The 14,071-nt window shown below is 31.0% G+C and overlaps 1 non-coding gene across 1 annotated transcript; it reads left to right on the top strand.

Moving 5' to 3' along the window:
- The first annotated feature begins 12,934 nt into the window (after positions 1–12,934).
- On the top strand, positions 12,935–13,065 carry LOC126002567 (small nucleolar RNA SNORA51). Its single transcript, XR_007493253.1, has one exon. It is a non-coding gene; the product is annotated as a small nucleolar RNA SNORA51 (small nucleolar RNA).
- Positions 13,066–14,071: the final 1,006 nt, after the last annotated feature.

The following is a 14,071-nucleotide window of genomic DNA, read 5'->3' as shown; positions in this document are numbered from 1 at the left end:
GTGGTTGGTCCTCAAACCAAAACAAACAAAACTAATTAAGAATAAGATTTTTTTTAGTAGCGCTTTGTTTTATTTTAGAATGTTGAGTCAAAAGATGGCCAAACAACTACTACCTGCCAATGCCATTTAAAAGAGCCACAAAATATTAAAAAAAAAATTAAGGATTAGTAGCAACTTAACAGGATAATAAAAAGATTGGAGAAAATATTCACTAGTTTTGTCCCCAAATGATGGACCTAAAAAAAAAAAAACACCCCACACTAGTATCAAATAGATACGAAAGGAAGATTAAGATATATAGTTAGCATCTTTGAGTAAAAGGAAGGTCTATCTAAAAATCCATTTCAAATTTTATTGTTATCTTATGTTGAATGACAATTCTAAGACTATGCATTTATCAGAATGCATTACCCCTCAGGAAGGATATTAACTATTGACAAGAAAAATATGAACAAAGAGAAAAATATCTTTGAGGAAGCACAATGATGAAAGTAGGCAATATATCAATAATATAGCATTTTCCTCAAAATACCACTTAGCAAATGGATGTTATGTGAATATCTCAGACGAAATTAATTTATTTATAAATTAAAATTTAAGTAGGTAATGAAGAATTTTCTTGAAAAAATAAACAAATAGAATCTTAAATGATGAAACATTATTAAAAATAAAATTCAAATATTGACTGAATAACAGAATATAAGTTTGTTCAGGATCACTATCCTAAACATATTAAAGAGAATAGGAAGTACTGAAAAATGACATACAACTTTTATGAAAATTAGATTGGAGGTTATATTCAATCTAAAAACTATAACATAAAATATAACAAAATAAATAAATAAAAGGAAAACTAATATATAAATATAATATATAATTGGTGTGACATAATTATTTTATAACTTGCACTTCAAAGTACACATTTTGTAATTTAAAAAAACTGCTGTCTTTATACATTTGTATTCACATGTTTCTGCTCACTTTTGTTATTATTCTTTAATCTTTGTAAATGGACTTTCTGTAATGTAAATGAATTTTTCTAAATACATTATATTTTGTTTTCTGATAGTTTTCGAAAAGAAACAATACTGACTCTAAAGAAAAGATTTGAAGTATTTTTGTAAAAATAAAGTGCCACATTTTTTTTTTTTTTAGTTTTGGTCTGTTTAAAAATTTCTTAAGGGGCCTGAGTGATAGCACAGCAGTAGGATGTTTGCCTTGAAAGTGGCTGACCCAAGACTGAACTCGGTTCACAATCCCTAGGCATCCCATATGGTCTTCCAAGCCAGGCACAATTTCTGAGTCCAGTAGCTAGGAATAACCCCTGAGCATCACTGGGTGTGGCCCAAAATATATATATTTAAAAAACCACGTTAATATTTCTACAAAAGTGTATTTTTCATTTTGACCTTCTTGCTGTTTGTACTACAATTGTTTAAAAATATAATGAGAGATAGACCATTCAATTATATTGTCCACCACTATGGATAACCAATTATTATGATTATTGAAAATTCTTTTCTTCCTTACTGATCTGCAGTGTCCAATATGTTGTATATATTACACCTACCATCTGCACAGTACATCTGCTTTTTGAGATAAAAAATTACTTTCATGACAGATTTACTATTCTAGTTTTAAAAATATCAAGCTATTATTATAATATTCCTGAAAAAATGCATCTCTGGTTATATACATATTAAATATTACCTAGTAGCTTATTTTAATAAAAATTAATCAAAACATTGTCAACTAAAAATAATTCCCAACTGAATATATTATAATACTAATATTAATGTCAGAGTAAATGCCTTTAATTTCATCATAATAGAAATGATCCCAAACATATTCCCCTTACTATCCTTAAAATTTTCAGATAGGAAAATTTTTCAGCTATGTAAACCTTTTTGTTTTATCAATTAAAAAATGAATGCTTTTTGTTCTTTATATCTTAGTGCTTATATAATTGGCTTGCTCGTGTTTTTGGTTGCAAGCAAGTGGAGCACCTTACTACCCACTATACTACGTTTTGGGTTCTATTCAAGACTTAATAAATAAATTAGATACATGATTTACTCTACAATCAATCCTTAAAAAGTATAAACTCTAAAAAATTCAATAATATTAAAATAATTTCAATATAAAATCAGGACTTTATATATAAGAGAATATATGAGAAATTATTGTGGCGGTCCTTTGTTCTATGAAAAGAAAATAATACCCCTGAATTCTACATTGAATACACAATTTAAAGGTTCTAAATTTAATTAAATAACTATCATTTTGTTTTAATTTTATTGTTACATAGCTAAAAATAAATATTTTATTCTATTTATGATTTTTGTTAGAAAAACTAATCTCATGTTTAGGTTTAAAAAAAGTAAAGTTTTTAATTAAGGAACATTTATTTAATTTCAAGAAATAAATGACTAGTTCTAATATGAAAAAAATAGGTAGTATAAAATATAAAATAATTTTGTAAGGTTATTAAATTCTTTTGAAAGAATTGGAAATATTCATCCATCCAAGCACATTTATTATTAAAATGCTCTTCACACTCATACTGTTGTTCTTCTGTTATTATGTTTTAATGTTTTTATTAGATTTTAAACATTTGGCATAACTTATAATCATAAAACAGTATATAAAATGACCTTATAATGCCTTAAGGCTTTATACTCCTTTATAGCTTTAGAATAAATATGTTTTGATGATTATTCTCATCCAAATTGCAAGTGGGAGTATGAGCATAGACATTTCATGCATAATAATCAAGGTGATACCTATTTTATGAATGTATAATCCTTAATTAAGGTTGATCCAAGTAGGTCACCTTAGGAAAAGAATGACAAATCAAGTTTCATTGCTCAGTGTTGTGATACTTTAAAATGCATAGTAATATAAATGTTTGTATTTTTGTTAATTGGATTAACTATCTTTAACAAAATATTAATTTATTTCTAATTTGTGGTCACTTTATTTTTCATCTCAAAGACATCATTCTCAATGAAATGTAAACTCATAACATAGAAGAAAAAAGGTTTATTTTTCTAATAGCTCCATTCTCATCTTCTTTTTTAAAGATTATGTTGTAAACTAGAAATGAAATCTTTTTTGTTATTTGGATTTGGGGTCATACCCAAAGATGCTCAGGGGTTACTCCTTACACCTGACTATGCGCTCAGAAATCACTCCTGGTTTGCGGGACCATATGAGACACAGGGGAATCCCACCATGGTCCAGCCTGAGTCAGCCTCGTGCAAGGCAAATGCCTTACCGCTATGCCATTGCTCTGGCCCCAAGACATGAAATCTTTTAGGTGAGGCATATGGTCACAGTCCAATGTTTTTAACCAAATGGTTTGCCTATCTTGAGGTCAATTGCTCCTGTTTTCCTTATTAGAAGATGAAAAATGAAGTTTAGTGTCAGACCTTCATAAAGAAGCAAGGCATTCAGTCTACTGCTTATAATAGGGCTCAATAATTTTTGTTTGTTTGTTTTTGGGCCACACCCGTTTGACGCTCAGGGGTTACTCCTGGCTATGCGCTCAGAATTTGCCTCTGGCTTGGGAAGACCATATAGGATGCCAGGGGATCGAACCACGGCCCGTCCTACACTAGCGATTGCAAGGCAGACACCTTCCCGGTCCCTCAGTACTTTTTTAATGTATACTGTTTTCTGATAAATTACTTATTCAGTTTTGCAAGTTTGTATTTTATTAACTATTTGGTCACCTTATGTATTGAAATAGAAAAGGTGATGACAATCATCTTTTAATGCTTTTCCTTAGATCCCATACTCTTAATTGGCTTTTAGAATAGGTGGATATTAAGATTTTTATTTTGTAAATATGTTAACAGTTGTTTAGGCATATTAAATAACTGTTCACTTGCATTGAATTCCTAAATAGTATGGTTTTAAACATCATGAGACAACAAAACCCTAAAACATGCAATTTCTAATTCAGTCAGAAGATGAGTAAATCAGTCTAGCAGATGTTAAGAGGCACTATTTTAAGAACAACTGAAAAATAAGATGAATGAATACTCTACAAAAATTCAAATGCATGTATCTAATAATTATTGCTCATAACTGTAAATAAGTTAATTTAAACAAATTAAATATTTTGACTTACAGAGCTTTGCATTCAGGAATCACTCCTCATGGGCTTGGGGAAACAGTACATCAAAAATCAAACCAGGGTCAGTCATGAGCCAGACAAGTGCCATACCCACTATCTTTCCAGAGTCCACTTAAAGCATCTTAAATCCTATTGAGTAGAAGAAAGAAACACATAGGATTTTTTCTGTTTTTCTTACAATGACATACATATTTGTTTTTGTACACTCAAACAGAAGCTTTCGTTAGAAACTGTTAGTTTGTAAAAACCCTCCTTCAACTATCCTAAATCTTGAATTTCCAAAATGCCATTTACTTTTATGGATTACAGCTAAAGTAGGAGCATTTGTAGACATGATGGAGTGTTCTGTTTTCATCTTAATTACTTCAATATGTTTTTGGTTCTCAATATTTTATAAACCATATCTCAAAAGACAGAATTCAGGTAACTTCCTTATGGATCCTTAAGTTTCTTCTACAATGTTCAGATTCTTAGTAGGGAAATTAGGGCAAAAGAGGTGCAGACTGGTAACTCTTCCAAGAAAGACAGAGAGACTAACAGGAATATAAATGAATGGGATAGCGGAGCCAAAGCCACCATGCTATGGTCACTGGGCATGAAAGCAATTAGACAGCTTCACAACTAATCTTGGAAGAGAGTGTAAGTCAAGTTACTTAAAACTGATTAGTATACCAGTCTTTAGCCTGCAAGCTCTGGAGCACACTCAGGATAGTGGTAGGCAGAGAGTTTCTGCCACTATAAAGAATCCCAGTAGTTTTACCCCACATACCACAAACACCAATATAAAACCATGCAGAGTCCTGACTTCACTTTTTCAGGACTAATCTCTACAGAGATGATAAACCAATGAAATTTCCAGGTACACGCCATATTCCCTGGGCTGAGAATTCTTGGGGTCTTCTCTCAGTGGGAGTGGGCATCATTCCTCCACATACAAAAAAAAAAATCATCAGCAACCCTCCATCCCACAGCCAAATGTAGCAACCTTCACATCTAATCTCGGAAAAGATGAAAACCAAGCTAAGCCACCAAAACTCTCATCTTCCTTGTTTTTATAGTTACTGAACGTTACAGGACACAGACATGACCATACGTTACCGCCAATTCCGCAATGATGATAGCCTAGTAAGAGCATAACAGAATTCGTATAGGAATGTAGCATAGAAGCCAGCTAAGCAAATAAATAAACAAAAAAATACTCAGAAACCTCAAGTAGCTACAAACAGCTTTATAAATCTTCAGATAATAAATTTATTACTCCATTTTAAAATATGACAGTTTTTCACAGTTGTGTTTTATCTATAATTTCATTTAGTTTTTTTGTTATAGTAAACCAATTAACATTATTTGGGGAATCAAACAGAAATAGTACAACCAATAGGGTTCTTGACTTGCATGTGCTGATCCCAAGTTTGATTCCCAGCATCTCTATGGTCCTCAAAATATGCCAGTAGTAATAATGGAATGAAGTGCAAGGGAGTAACCTCTCAGTATGCGCAAGTGTAGATCTCCACACTAAGAAATATGTAAAAAAAATAATTTTATGCTTTTAAGCAGACAAACTGGGGAGGTTAGTGTAGTGGGACACTAGGGACAATGGTAGAGGAGTCACATTGTGTTTTTTTTTTATAGTGTGTGGAACATTTAATCTCTGAATCAACTTGTGCTATGAATAAAGATTGTAAACCATATTGTTTTAAAAAAGTTATTTTAATTGGGATTGAAGATATTATAGTAATAATTCAGAGGGTATGGTGCTTTTCTTATGTAAATCCAAGATGGGTTTTATTCAAAGAACCCCATATGGTTTCCCAAGCCATCAGAATGACCCCTGAGTGCAGGGCCATGAGTAAGACCTGAATATCTTTCGCTACATACACACATGCCCCCCAAAAGTTTGCATTGTGTGTAAAAGTCATTGTAGTTCATCTACTCAGGACAATCTGCTTTATTTTCTTTTCTGCCTGCATATGAGATGTCATCATATTTTATATTCCGTTTCTATGCACTGATCACTTTGGCAAAATACATTGCCATATTCAAGATACACACACTGATCTATGTGTCAGTATTTTCATTTTCCAATTGTAGAAACAGATGTTGGGAGAAATTTAAAAACTTACCCCTAGGAGCAAAGCCAGGAAAATAAGGAGGTTGGCTTATTACAGAGATTTCTTTCTAATTCCTGAAGAGTTTGAAATATATAGCCTTTTTTATTCAGCTGTTCTCTTATACCTAAAAATGTTTTGTTCATAGAAGAATGATAGGGGGGGGAATATTTCTAGAGAAATGAAAAAAAAACTATTGTTTTGTTTTATAAATATTTGTTAAGTTTAAGAAAATTGTACATTTATAACTATACATATTTTATAATGCATTATTAACTTTTCTGAAGTAATAAAGGCTCAATATATTATTTAAGTTAAGGAAAAATATAAGAAAGATTGTATTTAGAGAGAGCCCTGTTTTTTTTTTCTTTTTGCAAAAAAAGTGTTGCATAGTTGATCAGAAAGATTTTCTTTTATAGTATAAAATGATGCTATTTATTTAGTTTTATATAATATATGACAACAGGAATTATGTGACTAATTTGGACCTTATAATTCTTTTCCTACCCAAACAGATTTATACAGTAGGCCATTTAATTTTTGCAAATCTACTGCTTCAAATTTCACAGTTCATTTTCAAGTTAGCAAAAATATTGATGTGTTTCCTTTCTATTTCTTTCTGAATATATTTGTGCTATCATTTTGTGCAATAATGAATAATTTTTTACACTTTCCCCTATTTCTTTCTCACTTACCTTTCTTTTTCAGCTTCAAATAATGAAATCATCGCTGACCCTACTGGCATTCATTTCTACACTGATTTGTGTGAAGATCTCTTAGATTGAAGTTTTACACTGTCAACAACTGCAGGAGTTTGCAGAGATCTTGTCATAGTCTATTTGTTTTACGCTGTTTCTCTTTTCATTCCAAGTACTTCTTCAATGTAATTTTATATGAAAATATAGTTAGTGTGTTGTTCTACTTACATTTTTGATTATTAATGAGAATAGTAAATCATACAGAAATAAATATGTGCCATTATGACAGCTTATTAGTTTACTATTAAACTGTCATCAGAGTTTATTATTTACCATCTCCCATTTTCAAAATATTCTCTTTTATGAAGTGTTTGTCAACATGCCTCTATGACTTTCCTATTAATTTTGCTATTATGTTATTTTTTTATAATTTGACACAATTATAGGAGGGAGAAAAAGTAGATCTACCTCATTTTTTCACACATCATTTAGCGAGGACTTTAAAGAATTTTTAAATCTATGATACAGCTTTTTTTCTACAACTTAGCAACAGAATTCAGATATGCCAGTATTTGGACTGGCTTTACCAACACTTTTTTTTTGGAGTGATCTTTGCATCCTCTACTCACTACTCTTACCTTTTCATAGTTCAGGAAGCTCAAGCAGTTGAAACCACAAAATAAAAGCAGTCATCATGACTGCATTCAGTCAGTTCCATAGACTCACTTTTGTTCTCAAAAGTGATGTCATTCATGCTATGAAAAACTATGGGTGCATGAGCTACTCAATGAGGGTTGGCAATATCAGGAGGAAGCAAATTTCCCACCTTATCAAATCTATGCCTGTTGTTTGTTAGTTTGGATTATGATATATTCAGATAATTATCTCTGTCACTTTTTAAATAACTTTAAGATTCACATAAAAAGTTAGCATTTTCTACTTTTCTAAAAGCTGATATTACCCATAGAGTCTGGCAATATATACAAAATGTAAAAATAATGTATGCCTAAATCCATGTAAACATGTATAAAATGATTAAAGTGTAATAATATTTCATTATTTAATCTTAGTTCAAAATTTTTCCATTAATAAATTCTTTTTTAATAAATTTTTATTGTGACCAAAGTGCAATTTGGTCTTTCACAGAATTATTTATGGTACTTATCTTTAAAGAAAAGAAAAATATACAAGTGTTTTGTTTTAATCCTAAATTTTAGATACATCATATTTTAATTTTTTGTGAAATAAATTATTTAAATATTAAAAACATTTACATAATGTGTACATGAAAAATACATTTTAAATAAGATATGACTGTTTTCTTTCCAAATTGTCCAGCAGGGCCTGAAAAGATAGAACAATGATTAGGGTGTTTGTCTTGCATACTGCTGTTCCTGGTTTGATATCCAGACCTGAATAAAATACCTAAAGCATCTTCAGAAGTGATGCCTGAGCTCATAGCCAGGAACAAACCTCGAACACAGTTGGATTGTGACCCAAAAACCAAAAAATTCTTTTTTTATTTATTGTTCTTTCTCTCTTTGTCCTCCACCTGTTTCTTCTCTGATTTAGACTCCTCAGACTCCATCTTTTCCTTTTTCTTTCCTCCTCCTCCTCTTCACCTTTTTCTCTTCCTCCTCCTTTCTACTTATTCTCTTCTTTCTTCTTACTTCTTTTCTTTCTTTCTCGTTCTCTTCTTTCTTTTTCTTTTTCTTTCTTCTTTCTTTCTTTCTTTCTTCTCTTTCCTTTCTTCTTTCTTTCTTTCTTTCTCTTCCTTCCTTCCTTCCTTCCTTCCTTCCTTCTTTCTTTCTTTCTTTCTTCTTTCTTTCTTTCTTTTTTCTTTCTTTCTTTCTTTCTTCTTTCTTTCTTTCTTTCTTTCTTTCTTTATTTGTTTCTTTCTTTCTTTTCTTTCTTTCTTTCTTTCTTTCTTCTCTTCTTTCTTTCCTTCTTCTTTCTTCCTTCTTCTTCTCTCCTTCCTTCCTTCCTTCCTTCCTTCCTTCCTTCCTTCCTTCCTTCCTTCCTTCCTTCCTCCTTCCTTCCTTCCTTTCTTCCTTCCTTCCTTCTTCTTCTTTCTTTCTTTCTTTCTTTCTTTCTTTCTTTCTTTCTTTCTTTCTTTCTTTCTTTCTTTCTTTCTTTCTTTCTTTCTTTCTTTCTTTCTTCTTTCCTCTTTCAAGACAATTCAAATTACTGGTAGTTAAGAGAGTCATTTCTATTGCATATATGACTGAAAGTATTGATTATATATAGATCTGAGTGTTGAAGCTAATCTGAGTTTTCAGAAGTTGATAGAAGTTTCTTGAGATCAATACTTTGGCAAGTAGGCATTTTGGTGTGACTGCCTAATTCATAATACCCATAAAAGAAAAATCTCTCTCAAGTAGATGTCAATTGTCTCTAAATATTTGAATGGGGATCAATCATTTCAGCAAAATATCATCATTTTTATTATCTCTAATAAAATCAATAGGAGTTTTTTTTGATACTGACAAATATTCCTCCCTTTGTTATTATCTACCAAAGTCACCTATTTTATCTGCACATAAGTGAATTTAAGTACATAACAATGGAATCAAGTGTGCCTAGTCTTTGAAATGATCACTATAGCTAAAATATATGGGAGAAAAGAAAAAAAAAGCATCCATTTGATCTGGCACATGCCTCAAATTTAGAAAACATACAAGTGTTTGACTACCCCACCAGTAATTCAAAATGTCTCATTCTCTATATTTATTTTTTAACTTCTCTGAAATACTAAACCCAACTAAATTTGTTTACAATTACATTTCTTTATTATTACAATGTTTTCTTAAGATATTTATTGTAATAATCTCATTTTTTTTTTGTTTTTAGGCCACACCCAGTGACGCTCAGGGATTACACCTGGCTATGTGCTCAGAAATAGCTCCTGTCTTGGAGGACCATATGGGAAGCCAAGGGATCTAACAGTGGTTCATCCTATGCAAGTGTGGGCAAGGCAGGTGCCTTACCACTTGCGCCACTGCCCCAGCCACAGTAATAAGCTCATTTTTAAACTATTAATCCCTTAATTAAGTCATTCAAGTTTATGTTACAACAATTTATCCAACTTAAGTATAATGCAAAACACATAAATAATCACTTTAAAATATAAATAGACTTGAGTGCTATTTCCAGACAACTCAATAAATTGATGGCATGTCTTGCAAGTAGGAAATCTGGGTTCAATCACTAGTATATCACGATTCCCCAAACACTCAGGAAAGTGACTTCTGAGCACAAATCAAAAAGCAGACACTGAGTACTAATGGGTGAGGCCCCAAACAAATTTAATAAATGAACAAAAATAAACACTTGTAAAAAATTAGTTTGTATCAAAATATTATCAGCTAAATATAAACTCAATATTAAGTAATCTTAAGAAGCCATTTGACTGTTAACATGAGTTTTGTTCATGGGTATTTCTATTTGCAGATGTTCTTGTGAACATAGCATTAATTAACCAAAGATTCAGTCTTATAAATGTATTATCTGATATTTATCTTAATAATATTTTCATTTTTATTATAAAATATGCTTTAATATATATGTGCATACATTAAAGAACAATTATCAAAAGTCTTTGAGTCAATAACAAGCTATTTATAATATTTAAGAAAAAGCAATGTTATGCCAACTTTTTAACTACACTGGATTTAGCTATCCTAGTACCCATTCTGTCCAAGAACCACTGTATTCTTTTCTTCCTGTCAAGCCTGTATAAACTGTGGGTATTTTCCTTTTGTAGAACATCTCAATTTGGGATTTCTATTTTCCAGTACTCTACAGGCACATGTGAATGATTCCTATTTATCGATCACAGTAGCTCTTTCTCATTATAAACATCATTATAAAAAAATCTCCTACTTGTCACAACCTTATTGATTAGCTATCTCTTACTATTCTAGAAAATGTTCTTCTATAAACAGTTTCTGCCTCCTAATCTATCAATTACTCTTGCTTTCTCAGCTGGCTTACAAACCCATCACCGCAGTTGTTGCTAGTATCTCCTAAGCCAAATGAAAATTTTTCTTCTAATTAGAAGTCTCACCACTTGTGACACAGTTGATGCTTTATTTCCTTATAACTTCTTTCTTTATGAATAATGTACCAGCTTTCATGCCAGGTTTCATCCATCTATCTGTGAATTTTTTAGTCCTGCATGGATACTTAGTAGATTAAAGGTTCTTCTAATTTTTCATTAAATTTGACTCTCTTCCAATTATCTTTCATAGGAAAAAAAACTGCTAATGGACCAAGCATTTATATAACTTCAGCCAATACATTTTAATTATACAAATATGATCAAATTTATAACATTGGTCAATCGTAGTTATTTAGAGAAAATATCTCATGGTTGCTTAAATATTTATTTCACGTGTATATGCTAAAAAAGCCTGAGGAATAATAATTTTATCAATAATACAATATTTAGTGTAACATAATAACATAATCATTAATTCATTATATAATTATATGCAGAGGTAAAATTAAAGTAACATTTATATCTTAGAAATACCAATATTCATATTATTATAAAATATCTATTTGGAACTAATTATGTGTAGGACTACTACTACAACTTATTAGTGTGTCCATACCTAATTAGATATAAAACTCAACTGCATAATTAATTAGTATTATGTACTAAAACATATTAATATTTTTAGAAAAATTTCCTCTTTGACTAACCAAGGAATATTGTGGTGTTATTGTGATAGAAATAGTTTCACTATATGGAATTAGAGGACAAAGTGTATATCAGTAAAGGAGGTAAGGCATTTTATCTGTACAAAATTTAAAACAGCAAAAGAAGCCTATCTAATCTATACTATCATTTTTTGTGACAATTTAAGTAATGTTATGTTCAAATATATTGATTAACCAAGTTTCAGGTATCAGTTTACCTCCCTTTATTCTGAAGGAGATTTGCCTGGCATTAAATTCCAAATATTTGGCACTAGTGCTGAGCTCCAAGGACAAGTATTATATACTCATTTTTAATTAGCTTTCTTTTTCAAGAACCAAACATTGCAATTTAAAAGAAAACTTCAACATAAATGTGTTCACTCCCTACTGATTTATTTTTTTACTGACATTTTTATGCCAGGATTACTACAAAAATATTAAATAAAGGAATGTTACAAATGATCCTATCTAACTGTCAAATTAATGAGATATGAAAATGATCTGGTAATAAGTCAATAGGCTTATACTACAGAATACAAACCAGATTATTAGAGAAGTGAAGGTAGGAAAAACATATAAAAGAAACAAAGGCCTCAATAAGAAATTAATTGTTGGGGCTCGCGAGGTCGCGCTAGAGGTAAGGTGTCTGCATTGCAAGCGCTAGCCAAGGAAAGACTGCGGTTCTATTCCCCCTGCATTCCATATGGTCCCCCCAAGCCAAGAGCAATTTCTGAGAGCTTAGCCAGGAGTAACCCCTGAGCATCAAATGGGTGTGGCCCGAAAAACAAAAAAAAAAAAAAAGAAAAGAAATTAACTGTCTATACCAAGACATAAAATATCAGTCTAGTTTTGCTGATAACTAGATTACTAACCTAACTCTTAATGAAAAATAAGTCTGATCTTGTTGGATCTATTACTGTTTTGAAATAGTAATGAGTGAGTTAGTTTCATGATAAACAACACTATATTAGATAAAAAAGATTAGATTAATGTGACATTTACAAAGTCTAAAATCTTTAATGATTTTTTCAAGATGTCAGTAAATTTATAACCATTGTTTAAACCATGCTCTTAAAAACTGGCTTGTTTAAGCTAGTTTTTTCTTCTAAAATTGTAGAAGATGTGACAATGTTTACCACCCAGAGATACTTCACTAAGAACTTATTTCCTTAGCACTGATATGACTGCTATTAAAATTTTAGTTAAATTTTAGTGAAGAATTTTTTGTGTGTGTGTATGTGTGTGTGTATATATATATATCAAAAAAAGAAAAGAAAAGATAAGGCCTCCCAATTCTTACCACAGGCTGTGTTCTTTACACTGACTGTATAGAAAGAGGAGGTACAGTAAATGCACCTCATATACCTCAACCTAGGCCGTTTGCCTGGTCTGTATTGTGAATTGGGAAACAAAAAATTTAGTTGAAATAGATAAATAATATATATATACATATTTATATATTTAAAACAGATGTATTAAAACACAACCAGATTTACTAATGCATTGAGTAGTGGTTTTAATGATGACCTGAATAATTATAATAAAATCAATAAGTGCACCAGAGCTCAGAGCACTCACCTATTTAGCTATATAAAGGAGTAAAGGTAATAGAATAATAGATTTCTAAAAAATAAATATATTTTAAGTAAAGCAAACTATTTCTCAATTACAAAATTTTTTTTTTTGGTTTTTCGGGCCACACCCAATTGATGCTCATGGGTTACTCCTGGCTAAGCGCTCAGAAATTGACCCTGGCTTGGGGGTACCATATGGGATGCCAGGGGATCGAACCTCAGTCCTTCCTTGGCTAGCACTTGCAAGGCCAGCACCTTACCTCTAGCACCACCTCACCAGCCCCTCAATTACAAAATTTAATTATAGAAGTACATTCAAGAGATGACATGGATGTCTGAAGAGTAGAATAAGCTATAGAAAATATTTAAAATTAAAATTAACTATTTAGGGGCTGGAGCAGTGGCACAAGCAGTAAGGCATCTTCCTTGCCTGCGCTAGCCTAGGATTGACTGCAGTTCTATCCCGCAGCAGCCCATATGGTCCCCCAAGCCAGGAGCGATTTCTGAGTATCACTGGGTTTGGTCCAAAAACAAACAAAAATTAATTATTTAAAATACATACTAAATAAATAATAAATCTATTTACCAAAATAGATCAACATTTTAACAATATAGATATTAGTGAATTTATCTGTAAAAGCACAATGGTATGAATAATACATTGATATTTTTTCAAAATATCAACACATGCTTTATTTCTTTAAGCAAAACATGTTTTCAGGGAAAATGTTTCTACATATTTTAAATTTTATTTAAAATAAAATGCTTTTATTGATTTTTCTCTCACATCAGAACAATCCCAACTATTTTGAGAAAATAAAGGGTATACTTCAAATTAATCTTATA

The sequence above is a fragment of the Suncus etruscus genome, chromosome 2, assembly GCF_024139225.1.
Source record: "Suncus etruscus isolate mSunEtr1 chromosome 2, mSunEtr1.pri.cur, whole genome shotgun sequence".
NCBI classification, from domain to species: Eukaryota; Metazoa; Chordata; class Mammalia; order Eulipotyphla; family Soricidae; genus Suncus; species Suncus etruscus.
This window is presented reverse-complemented; position numbering and strand designations above follow the sequence as displayed.